Source organism: Protopterus annectens, chromosome 9.part0 (assembly GCF_019279795.1).
Source record: "Protopterus annectens isolate FY-2018-M chromosome 9.part0, PAN1.0, whole genome shotgun sequence".
In the NCBI taxonomy this organism is placed as follows: domain Eukaryota; kingdom Metazoa; phylum Chordata; order Ceratodontiformes; family Protopteridae; genus Protopterus; species Protopterus annectens.
Genome location: NC_056743.1, coordinates 1475145486 through 1475159069, shown reverse-complemented (window position 1 = coordinate 1475159069; position 13584 = coordinate 1475145486). Strand labels below are relative to the sequence as shown.

The 13584-nt window shown below is 38.4% G+C and overlaps 1 protein-coding gene across 1 annotated transcript in view; it reads left to right on the top strand.

Moving 5' to 3' along the window:
• The window catches only part of LOC122812125 (adhesion G protein-coupled receptor E1-like), a gene marked incomplete in the record, with an annotated part of 2110064 nt that overhangs the window by 1379227 nt on the left and 717253 nt on the right, over positions 1-13584 (top strand).

Here is a 13584-nt window from a genome sequence, read left to right as displayed (position 1 = left end):
TTCCCATATAACTGGGTTATGGTTGAAAAGGGGCTGATGGTGACCAGTAAGGAAGAAATGAAATAACACAAAAACATACATGTATAGGGTAGAAAACAGCTGGGAAAAAAAAAACTTGTTAAAGGTCTTTTAATTAATTAATGAATGAATGAATGAATGAATGAATTAATTAATTAATTAATTTGTTTAATTGACATTTGTATACCGGGGTGGTCTGACTGGGTCTACAGAACCCGTTTTCTGCAGAAGCCCGGGGAGAAACACTCCACAAACAGTACAAATACAGTATAATCCAGTACTATACAATGACATTAGAAATACTATACAAAAATAAGTTGAAAGAAACTATGTTACATGACTGCATTTAGACAATTATGTAGAGTTAAAGCATATATAGTAATAGGCACTCTCACCATATACATAGCCTGTGAGTAGACAGTGTCCAAAAGTAGCATGTAGGTAGTGTACTGTATGACATTAACTGTTCTGGTACATGAAAAAATAGGATGTGGGTTTCAGTTAGGAAAATAATAGCCAGAAAGTTAGTGATGCAGAAAGATAGTGAGAGAGTTAAGAATAGAGACATTACAGCTTGAGCAGTAACTTAAGGATAAGGTATAGAAACAGAGATGGAGTTAGGACAGCTTTAGGTTCTTGCAAACTGTGAGGGAGTGAAATGTGACAGAAGAGGAGAATGAGGCTAGTGTGTAAGAAGAAGAAAGAGCTGAGCATTAGGTAGGCTTTATGCAGGAGCAGAGCTATGTATTTTTGAGATGATTTTTTAGAGGATTTGAAATGGGTTAGGCCAGGCATAGACCTGATAGCTAGAGGTAGTGAATTCCATAGTATAGAGACAGAGTAAGAATACAGAGAGTGACCTGGTTTTCTTGTGGGTTTTGGGATAGGTAAGAGATTTTTGTCTTCTTATCATAGGGATCGCTTTGGTGTGTAAGGTGTGACTAGCTTGACTAGTGCAGGGCAGGCAGTGGGCTTGAAAATAAAGTTGTGCAAGGTGGATAGCTGAATAAAGGCAAGTTGGTTTCGGATTTCAAGCCAGTTTAGTTCTAGTAGTGGTTTATAGTGGTGTGTGTGTGATATCTAGAGTTTGTGGCAAACTTTGCAACTTTATCATACCACTGTTCCATCTCGCTTGGGGTAGAAGTTTGTAATTTAGTTAGGATAGGGGCACCATAAAGAAGGGTTGGAAGTAAAAGTGTTTTTGCAAGGGTAGTTTTCGTTGCTGCAGTAAATAAATGTTTGTTTCTATGTATGATTCCCAATTTTTGATGAGTTTTCTTTATATTTTGCTGTATATGGGGAGTGAATGAAAGTTTATTGTTAATGATAACTCCTAGAAGTTTTGTTTTCTGCACTGTTTCTATGACAGTGCTGTCAGATGCATGGATGTTGAAATGATCAGTGACAGGGGAGATATTTTTGAGGTGAAAGAGTACTAATTTAATCTTTTTTGGGTTAAGAAAGAGTTGGGCATTTTTAGCCAGGATTCCGCTACAGTAAAGGACTGTCAAGGTTTTGAAAGTCATTCTGGTAGTGATTGAGTGGTATAGATTATGGTGGAATCATAAACGTACTGAATGAGGGTTTCAGGGTGAGAGACAGTGTGAAGGTTATTTGTGAAAATGTTGAAGAGTAGGGGTCCGAGGATGGAGCCTTGAGGGACTCCAGTAGGGTTGTGGAGAAAGGGTGAGAGTTCATTGGACCATTTCACTGCTTGTTTACGATCCTTGAGGTAGTCTGAAACCATTTTACTGTGTTATGTGGGAAGCCTAAGTTAGACAGTGTGTTCAATAGTAAGGGGTGAGACACTGTGTCAAAGGCCTTGGAGAGATCAAGGAATACTACGGCGGTATAGCGTCCTACATCTCTGGTGTCTGTAAAGGATAATAGGGCTGTAGCTGTGCTGTGGCAGGGTCAGAAGCCATGCTGGGTTTTGGTTAGAAGATTGTTTTGCAATAGATATTGCATTACCTGCTGATGGATACCTCTCTAGAGAATTTTGGATATGGGTGACAAGATGGATGTAGGATGGAAATGGGATGGTTCAAAAGAGTTGCCTCCTTTGTGGATGGGGGTGATGTGAGATTGTTTCCATATTGTAGATACTTCTGATTCAGATAAAGACCTATTTATAAGGATACTGACTAGGTAGGCGATTGAGTTGGCAGCCAGTTTGAGGTAGTGTGGTGAAAGATTATCAGCTGAGGTGGAGCAGGGTTTTAGTTTTTGTAGTAGGCTCTTAATAGTGTCAGTGGGTATGGGCTGAAATGAGAATGGGGTTTGTAAGACACTTTAATAACTTCATTTCACCACTAGGTGCTTTTTCTTAGAAAATACTTCATCAGAGTTTATAAAAAACAGTGAAATTATCACAAAAAAATAAATCAAGGCTGCCATTTCTATGGTTACTGGTTTGAAGTAAGTAAGTAAGCAAGGAAAAAGTAATAAGTGGATAGATAGATAGATAGATAGATAGATAGATAGATAGATAGATAGATAGATAGATGGCTAGACACATAGATGGATAAGCAACATATTTATACATTACAGTCTAAGAAATGTTTATCAGGAATGTTGAAATGTGTCAAAAAACTTAACCTATATATAAAAATATAGATTAGAGACAATTCATTCAGCCACTCCAGCAAATTATATGTCACCAAACATACTGAAAAGAAAGCAAATCAGACTGAAAATGAACTATTATGTATAGAATACTCTGCAGATTGAAATGATACTTAATCACTGTATTCCAACCACCTCAATTAATTAATAACCACTTAAAATATTTCACTAAGCTGAAAGTACCCAAATACAAACCTATAAATATCATGTTTAGAGTTTGTTATAACATAAATGATTGTAATTAGTAAAATAACTTACAAACCAGTGCCACATAATGTTTTTCTAGGATTAGTCAAGCACAACTTATATGTCTCTATTGCATACCATTCCCAAACACACATCCAAATTAATTACTCCTTCATGTTTGTAATATGTAGGATTCTGTCAGCTTCCATCCATATTACTATATTATATTTCCATGAATAGCAACATTAGCATACGTTCTACTTCAATTATTATTCCTAAATAACAACTAAGAGGCCATTTCCTAATCCCAAGTCATTATTATTATTATCTTGATCAACAGCTGTAACAGCAACAATTATTTACATATCTGGAGAACTTGTGGATACTACAATAAGTGACATATTTTTATTATTAGTGTAAGTAATGGTTATACTTGTAAAGCCTCATTTGCAAAAATGCTCTTGAGTTTGTGGTTTGCCTTATTAAAAATGATGGAATGTGAACTCAACAACCTCCTAGATTTCCTTGTTGGCCATCAAAGTCCTCCAATTGTTTGTGCAGTGTCTATAATAACTACAGAATCAAAACTGCATGTTATAAACACCAATTTTGTTCTTTCAGCACCTTTACCTATAAAATATATATATTTTGTCAGACTGGACAACATGTATTTTCCAAAGAATAGTAATACATTGATATGCACCCACTCTGAATGCAGTTCCATTGCTTAGAATGTCTTGTATCAAGCCCTTAAGGAAACTACTAGCCATGACTTATCAACAAAAGAGGAAACTTCTTTAAGAATCTTGCAATCACTTGTAATCTTCCTAGAGGATCTGACAGTCTGTCACTTGCAGTATTCTTTTTAACATAAAAAGGGTATAAACTGCTATGGTAGAAATATGAATCAATGCTATTCTCCTTTCTATGTATTCTGGTATTAAGTTTTCAATTTTCTGCATTCTTGTAAATCTCAAGATCCAAGAATGGTATTCTATTAAAATCATAATTTATACTTCAGAAAATCAACAGTATTATTTGAATAATTTAAGAATTCAAAAGGTATATGTTCTTCTTCTTACCACACAATAAACATACTGTCAAGAAAGTGATAATACACTTTAATGAATTGCCTAGAATTACTTTTATATACAAACATTTCCTCCCAATGAGCCATCATTAAACTGCATAATTTTTGGTCATAGCAACCTCTATTGCTACTCTGCATTTCTGTTTATTTTTTTTTCTTAAAACGTAAAAACAATTACATTCAAAAAATCTCATCTAATGAAGTATAAATAACATGGGGAATCAAGACTGATGTGATATGATGTACACAAAGACTGTAATATTTTATTCTTATTTATTCATATTAATTTTCAAATTTAGTGATTACTATATATACATGTTAAATAGGAAATACCACTTGGAAGCTCACTAGTTATATTTACAAGCTTAATTATACAATAAAGATCAAAAATATAAACAACACCCAATGTAAACATTCAATTATGTTCACAGATTTTAGAAATACTTTAAATATTAGAACACATACAAACAAAACCAAAGGGTAAAGATTTTATTTTTATGCTAGAAAGCAGGGGATTTTTCCAGTAAGTTTTGTTTGATTTTTCTAAATTCCATTGGACTCAATGAAACCCTTCATTTTAAAACAGTATCAGAAAAGAAACCACTATTGATGAAGTAAACACAATAAATGTGAATGTAATACATGTTGATATTGGAATCCTAATGAGCCATCAAGTCACAACTCATTAAAGTGATAACTCATTGTATCAATGAGTTTAAAAGCATATTATCTCCACAAGAAAAATTCTGCCATGGCTATTTATAGGGGCTGCACTTTCCCACCTCACCAAATTTACATATCCCAAATCCTGGTAGTACAACCAAGGGGAAAGGGGAGGAAAAATGACACAAAAACAAACTGGTTGTGGCTACATTAAGTTTGTACACAGTGATTCCTTGGGTTTCTATTAATATCACAGGGATGCAAATTTTATTAAACAAAAACAGTCTGAGGTAATAAAGGAGCCATGAAGTGGTCAGTGGAGGATCCAGTTTGGGATCCAGACCAAAGATGGATGGCAGAAGGAGGATCCAAACTGATCAAAGAGCAGGAGAGAAGAGGAACAGGAAGAGTTTATCAGTCAGTTTGGATAAAAAGGAGAGTCCTTTAAAGAGACAGAACTAGGAATATAGCATTTGGGTGTTGAATGCAGGCCAGAGTGGACAGGCTAGAAACAGTGGGCCTTGCCGTCTCAAATACATATAAGTGAGAAATTGTAATAACTGCATTCTGGTGTGTTTATATATGCAGATTAATGCTCATTGTCGTGAATGTATGCCAAGTGAATTAAGGTGGAATACATCTTTCTTCATCAAGCTGGATAAGCTGTTTTACAAATATATTTATATATATTTATGCTATATATATATATATATATATATATATATATATATGTGTGTGTGTGTGTGTGTGTGTGTGTGTGTGTGTGTGTGTGTGTGTGTGTATCTAGGGATCCGGAGTGTAGCTCGCAAGACATTTCCCTGCGAGCTACATCGCCAAAACCAATTGCCTGCAGCAGCAATTTGCCGTAGAGCAATATGGTTGAATAGCATAGCAGCTGCAGCTGTACACTATGCACAGTAATTCTACAACTGGTGGCGATCCTTACAGACAGCTGCCTGGCCATACTAGACGTGTACCACATTCTGTATTTTCATGTAAGGAATACATTTATTGTATTATTTATTTATTTTATTGCCAGACAATAAAATAAATAAATAATGCAATAAATGTATTCCTTACATGAAAATACGGAACGTAGTACAAATCTAGTATGGCCGTCCCTGCTAGAATACGGCCGGGCAGCTGTCTGTAAGGATCGCCACCAGTTGTAGAATTACTGTGCATAGTGTACAGCTGCAGCAGCTATGCTATTCAGCCGTATTGCTCTATGGCAAATTGCTGCTGCAGCCAATTGGTTTCGGCAATGTAGCTCGCAGGGAAATGTCTTGCGAGCTACACGCCAGAACCCGTGTATCTATATATCTATATCTATATATATATATATATATATATATATATATATATATATATATATATATATATATATATATATATATATATATATATATATGTGTGTGTGTGTGTGTGTGAGTGTATGTGTGTATGCCAGCTGAGAATAGGAGCTATAAGTTCAGCGTGCTCATATGACTAACAAATATATTTATTAACATAATTATTTTACATTTTATTGTATTTGTTACCTGGGGTAGGGCAGTGATCCATTTGAAGCATTTTTTGGCTCAACCTGGACTTACAAAGAAACAAGAATACAGTACATAGTAGTGCTGGCAATGCATTTGTTTTTTTTTTTTTTTTTTTAAACAGAGTAGTAGAAGTTTATTTAGTCTACACATAAAGATTAGATTCTCAGTCTGAGGTTACCAAAATCTTAATATAGCTGAACCTTCAATCAAAGAGACCTAATTTCTTTATGAGAAATAAATCATTGATGACTGGGAAACTTCTCACAAGCCACACAAAAGTACAGAGTTCAGACACTACCCCCATATAACTGAACTACTTCGAATCACTGTGTAGTTTCCTGAGCTGACTGCCCTGCTTCCACATTAAACTGCTAAATATAATCATTAGAAATATTGTTAACAGTGTTTTTAATTGAGATGTAGTCCCTGCATGCCCCCCATAGCCACTTCACCCACGTATTTTAAATGAACTACCTCAAAGGTTGCACCAGTAAGGATAAAACAAAAAAAAATCCTTATTCAACTTTCTCAGAGGAGGTGCAATCTGAAAAGTAATATATTTGAAGACTGAGGTGATGGGCAGATCTCTTACATTAAAATGTACATAGGAACCACTTCCTGCATATAAATGACTTGTTGAATCATATGCTTATTAGTATCCTGGGTTGGTATATTGGGTGGTAGAACAATAGTCACCAAGAGTGTAGGCCAAAGAAATTGTGGCTCAGTAAACCAAAGTACACCCACTATGAGTGGTTACTCTCCAGTATCCTTCTGACTGACTAGAAAAGATTATCTCTAACTTGGTTGATGTTAGAAGCACACAGTGTAACCATACCTTATATCTACAATGGCAAAATCTTGTGTGGAGGAGTGTTTTTATCCTGCAGATGCTGCAATCTCTATACTTAACCATGACTAGCATTCTTTTTGCTCTACTGGACATGTGTTTACCCATGCATTATAAGAAAAATGTGAAGAGACAATACAACTCAAGTGTACCAAGAACTCTTTCATTTTAGAAAGTGGACAAGGCAAGGCATTGGGTAGAATCATCATTCTAGTAACTACACACAAGGGACTGCTACACAAGTCTTTAGAGTAATACAACAAAGACAGCTAGAATGAAAAGATTAATGTATCTGAAATATAGACAGACACAAATGATGGGAAACAAAAACTCTTCTAGTGAGAAATCAGAGTAAAGAAATAAATCAGCCCTTCCAAACCCAACACATCTTCATAGTATCCTAACTACTGGCTGAATGTTTCAGAAGGGAATTTACACATAGCCAAAACTCTCAGCAATCCCAGTGTTCTAGCAAGAACAGAAGCATAATGAAAGGGACAACTGGGCTCCTTAGGCATGGACATATGGGCTGTAGGGCTTTCACACAGCTTAGAGGTGCACATATGACTGAGTACAAGTAGTGAGGTCATTAACAAGATCCACTGGAGGCAGGGAACAGCGGATGTGGACTGAAAACAGGAAGAACACAGACTCTGTAATGTGTACTGATTCATCAACATGTTATCACATTTTCATTTCAGGAAGATAAGTTGTTACTTTGCTGCTAAAGTTGCTACAATAATTTGACCAGTTTAAGGAGCCTATTTAATGAAAAGGTTTCTCCATTATTTCTGTAAAAGTATCTGACATATATTTATAAACCTCCGACATTCATTTTAATAGTTTCACAACAAAGGATATATGACACAGACATGGGAATCTTGAACTTATATCAGTGATGGCATCTCCACCTTCCTTCAGTGCCTACAGACCCATTTTGCTACTCATAGTTCTAAAATGTTGCAGACATTAATGTACTAATAAGCTTTAAAGAAAGGTTTGCTGTCCAGGGTTTAAATAAATTCAGTGCACCCACCACAACAGCAAACACAAGAAGAAGCACCACTGCAGCACCCTAAAGTGAGTTGACGGAGTGCCCATTAAGCATAGAGTAGAACAGCTGTTATAGATTCTTATTAGTCAGGTAATACCCTCCCCCCCCCACACACAAACACAAACATATGGGTTAGAGTTTACAAAAACTCTCTACACCTTAGAGAGATGATTGTGTTACATAGCTTTATTTAAGCCACAATCTAAGCTATGGTCTAGTTGGCAGGTCCTCTCCAATATAGAGCTCACAGATTTGGGATCACTGTCATAAACATTACTGAAGTGTCAATGATCTTACATTCTTGGGAACAAAACTAGTTGCTAACCTGAGGACTTAACAGTCTATAGATCACAGGATCATAGGCGGTTACTAGGCTAACAGCCCCAGGGCCCTTACAAGCCTAGCCAAGTTCAACATGTTTTCCCAAGGATGTCTGGTTCAACCAGACACTAAAATCAGCACCCATTGCCCCTGTCCAAGGGGAGCACACATGGAACCCCAGGGGTGAATTTCTGGTTACCCATCCAGTCATTCAAATTATGCTTAAATAGGGCCAATGAGGGGCTTTGTTTAAGATAAATAGGAAGCTTGTTCCAAAGGTGGGGCAACCTGTGTGAGACAAATCTGTCTCTCCATCAAGTTCTGTTGATGTCAAATACCGGTTTAAGGCCCTTTGAGCAAGTGACCCTTGTGCCATTTGACTTGCGAATGTGCAGCATTTCCATTAAAGCTGGTTCAGAGATTGCTCTATATGTAAAGTACAGGTTACCTCTGAGCAGTCTGTAAGACACAGAGTAAAGTGACAATGATTTCATCCTTTCCGTAGAAGACAAATCTTGAAGACCCTGAATTTTCTTTGTAAGGAACCTCTGTGGTCTCTTCAATTTCTGCAGGTGTTTGAAAAGGAATATACCAAAGGGAGAGTTGTACTCTATTATTGGCCTTATGAGGGAAGAGTACAGGGACCTCTTTTTTTTCTGGAGGCAATGCCCTTACTTATGAGGTGAGGAATATAAAATGCCCTTCTTATCACTGTGGAGACATGATCATCGAAGTTAAGGTTGCTGTTGATGCCCAGATCTTTCACCACTGACTGTGTGCTTAGGGTACTGCTATTGATGTGGTAGTTTGCAGGACCATCACCCTTGCTGAAGGGGATGATAATGCATTTTTTTGCATTAGGTTTAAGACCATGACTTTGGTACCAGTCATTAGTATGTGTAAGACCTTCTTGCAGGATGTTGACATTGCTAGCAGTTTCAATGACTGAACAGTCCTTTAGTTTTAGCATGTACTTTGGAGAAGTAGATTCTGAGTAGTAGGGCTCCCAGAACAGATCTATGTGGAACACCACTTGTTATAGGTCTGCTGGAGGAGGGGGTGTCCCCTATTTTGACCATATGAGTTCTATCATTGAGCCAGTTTGCAACCCACCTGGCAATATATGAGATGATACCCAGCTGGGTGGGGTTTCAATGACTGCACAGTCCTTTAGTTTTAGCATGTATTTTGGAGAAGTAGATTCTGAACAGGAGTGATCCCAGAACTGATCCCTGTGGAACACCACTGGCTATAGGTCTGCTGGAGGAGGTGATGTCCCCTGTTTTGACCATATGAGTTCTATCAGTGAGCCAGTTTGCAACCCACCTGACAATATATGAGATGATACCTAGCTGGGTGAGTTTATCAATGATGCATGAGTGGAGGATTGTGTCAAAGGCCTTGGCTAAGTCTAGGTAGGCAGTATGCACAGATTTGCCCTTGTCTAAGGCTTTGTTGACTGTCTTGAAGAAGTCCACTAAGTTTAACAGGCATGATCTCTCCTTGACAAAGCCAAACTGGGTGGGGTTGAGTATTTGGAGATTTCCTATATCTTTGTTAATAAGGTACATGATGATTCATTCTATGGTCTTGCAGATAAGGCTGGTCAGGCTAAGGGGTCTATAGTTCCCAGGGTCCGTGGATGCATCCCCTTTGTGCAAAGGGATGATGGTAGTTGCTTTCCATTCCTCTGGGATGAAACCAGTGCTTAGGCTGTGATTGAAAAGTGTTCCCTATGGTGATGTTAATTCCTGTTATAACCCATGTAGAACACAGCCCGGGATGTTGTCTGGTCCCATAGAGGCTGTGTTTTTGGCCTTGGAGAGGGTGTTTAAGATCTGCTCCTCAGAGATACTAGGTGGGGGGCAGGTGTTAGGGATGCTTTGGGGTATATGTGTTGGGGACAGGGGAGTGAAGTTTTCCCTGAACCTGTCAGCCAGCAGGTTTGCTATATCCACAGGTTCTGTATATGTAGTACCATTAACTATGAGTTCAGTGCAAATCTGGGCCTTACCCTTGAAGTTATGGATGTAACTATAGAATGCCTTATGGTTATCCTTAGTTAGGGAAGCTAATTTGGATTCATAGTTAACTGTGGAGAACTTAACTAGGAGTCTTATCTGCTTGTTTAAGTTGAGGAGGGAATGAGTCTAGTTTTCAGACTATTCCTTCCTACTTTTAGACAGCAATTTCTTTTGCCTATTGTATAGCCTATTAATGGCAGTTGTCCACCGGACAGGTTTTGTTTCCTTGAAGATCTTGCTTTGGTTCTATCAGGTATGGCAGAGTCAATACAATTGTACAGGTACTCGCATAAAGCACTGGTGTATAACTCAGCATAGGTGTCTATTCCATCAGTGGGGGGGAGGGGTTATGAAGCTATTTATGCTGTCATGTAACAGGTTGAAATCGACCTTGGAGAAGTTTTTTAGTCTTGTTGTTGCTAAGGGGGGGGGGGGGTTGGGTCTTGTGTTATAGTCATTTCTAGTGAGACTGATTTGTGGCCAGATCTCACCAGAGGTGGCCACAGACTGGGAGTGGTGCAGCAGTGCCCCATGTTGGTGAGCACTAAATCTAGGATGTTTGAGACCCTTGTGGGCATGTCAATCAGCTGGTCCATGGCACTGAAGTTAATGAACTCCAGGAACCTTTGGGCAAGTAAGTTAGAACATGTATAATTTACTCAGTCAGTGGATGAGTAAAGTCACCCAAAATCAAGGTGTTCGACTGTACCTTGATTGACTCAAATAGATCCAAGTAGGCCGAGTGGATGTCAAAATTCATGGAGGGGGTCCTATAACTGGCAATGACCTGAAGAGGGGACTTACCTATTGTCAATTGCACCTAAAGTAATTTAAGATAATTGCGCTGTTTAACCAATCTAGAGGTGTATTTATCTTTAATCAATATTGATACACCACCTCCTTTAGTTCTCATGCCTTCAGTTTGTGGTCTGAACGTGTGGAAGGAAATGTAATGTGATATAGCTGGGGTGCTCTCCGCAGCCTTAAACCAGGTCTCAGTAACTGCACAAATGTCAGCATCTTCCAAGGTGAGTCAAAAACTGTTAATAAACCCATAGAACAGAACCAACAGACTAAATAAATCAAATCTGTTGTAAGGAACCACTGACAAAAAAAAACTGACAAGAATTTATTGGCTAAGTGCTTTTGTTCCTGCAATGTGAACTTCCTAGTGGCAGGAACGAAAACACTTGTCCAGTAAATTCTTGTTAAATTTTTTGTCAGTGGTTCATTACAACAGGTTCTGTTATTTATCTTCCAAGGTGAGGACTGCTTCCAGTGAGTGCAGTTTCTGGTTTAGACTCCTAGCATTTAGCAGTGTAACCTTGAGGTTGTTTTGAGGGTATTTTTATGTCAGGGACTTTGATCTTGTGATATAGCCTAAAAAAGGCAGTATGGGGGTTGCAAGAGCCTCAACCAGTAACAGAAATCCCAGGGGTGACAGATGAAGACCATCTCTGGCAAAGCATTGAGGTCTGTTGACCATGTCAACCCAGGCTGACAGATACTGGATCCCCTTTGAATGACACCAGAAACTAAGTCAATTGTTTAAGTCAATCTCATTTTTTGCTTGTATTGAGGTATTATCCTAAGCGAAGGTAAAATGCTGCTTAAGGCTAGGGACATACTTGCCTGAGACACATAATCAGAGAGATCAGTCATGTCTCTCCTTATATAATCCAGTGAGGTGCATTTCAAGTCATTCAGACCATCATGGGCTATGATGGATTCATAACAGTGCTCGTTGTTGAGACTTGAGTGCATATTTGATGTGGCAGAGCCTGTTACCTGACAGACAGCTGACTGTGACGTTTTCCTTACCCAACCTGATGAGAGGGAAATCTGTGTGTCTCACAACTGAGTTGCCTATGATTAAGATGTTTGTTTTTGTGTTATGCCTTAGGGTCTTGACTGACAAGACACTGGTGTGTGATATATTATGTATACTATGTTCTGCAGAGGATGTATTATGTGAATCATGCTTGCGTTTGTGTATGGGAGGTCTCTGATGTTTACGTAAGCTTGTGGTAAGGACCTCTGCATATGTTGGTTTATGTGTTGTTGGTTTGGTAGGTGCAGGCTGCCAACCTGCTTAGTGTCAGATGAACTGGCTGCAAGAAAGCATAGATTCTAGGTTCTTGACATAGATGCATCTCTCACATAATGAATTTGTGTGGACTAGAAGAAGTGGGTTGTCAGTGTACATGAGGCAATTGCTGCATTGCCTCCGGATGCTCATGTCAACCAGATTGGCTGGAGAGAGTGTGGGAAATTATCCATCCATAATGCTAGGTAAGTTGATGTGGGCAGAAAACAGGGAGGTGACAGTAAGGACCAGGTAAAGTAGAGAACAGGAGAAGTGCACAAAAATACGAAGGCCTAATGGGTACGATCTGTGTTGGTACCTCAGGAGCTTCACTGAATGCATCACCTGTCAGTGAGGGAACACCAGCAGAGTACTAAGGGAAAATTTGCAGGCAGAAGTGTTTGTGTCTATAACTGCCAGTGGTGCCTACATCTGCTCGGCAGTGTACAATGCACAAACAAGCACAAACCTGTGCAAATATGGTGCTTACGTAGCAAATGAGAGCAAACAAATTTAAACAAATTAACCAATAAAAAAGCTCAAAACTGAGCCCTGTTCCAGCAACCTTCAATCTGATGAGTTCTAATTGCACACCCCTGCCACTTGGATGTAGGGGAACCATCTCCAATAAATGATGGCCAGGTTTAATGCTGAAGTTATACCAACAGAACTAGATTTAGCAGGTCTTAATCTAGTCTATGATACAGCAAACAAAGCGCAACAATTTCAGAAAAAAAAACAGTTCAAATAAGCAGTGATAATTAAAAATGCAGTTCAAAAGTGCAATATACAGTGAAAATTTCTACTTAAGTTTTGCAGAGATCAGCAGATGCCTTGGATTGATCAGATAAATACAGCAGAGCAGTAGCTGGTCACCAAACTCTGTGGAGCTTTACTAAAACAAGCGCAAACCCATGCAAACAATGTGCTTATGTAGCAAATGAGAGCAAACTGATTTAAACAAAGTGACCAGTAAAAAAGCTCAAAACTGAGCCATGCTCCAGTAACCTTCAATCAAATAAGTTTTAATTGCACACTCCTGCTTCTAGGGTGCTAGGTAACCCTCTCCAACTAAAGATGGCCTGGTTTAGTGCTCAAATTATACAAACAGAACTGTATTCAG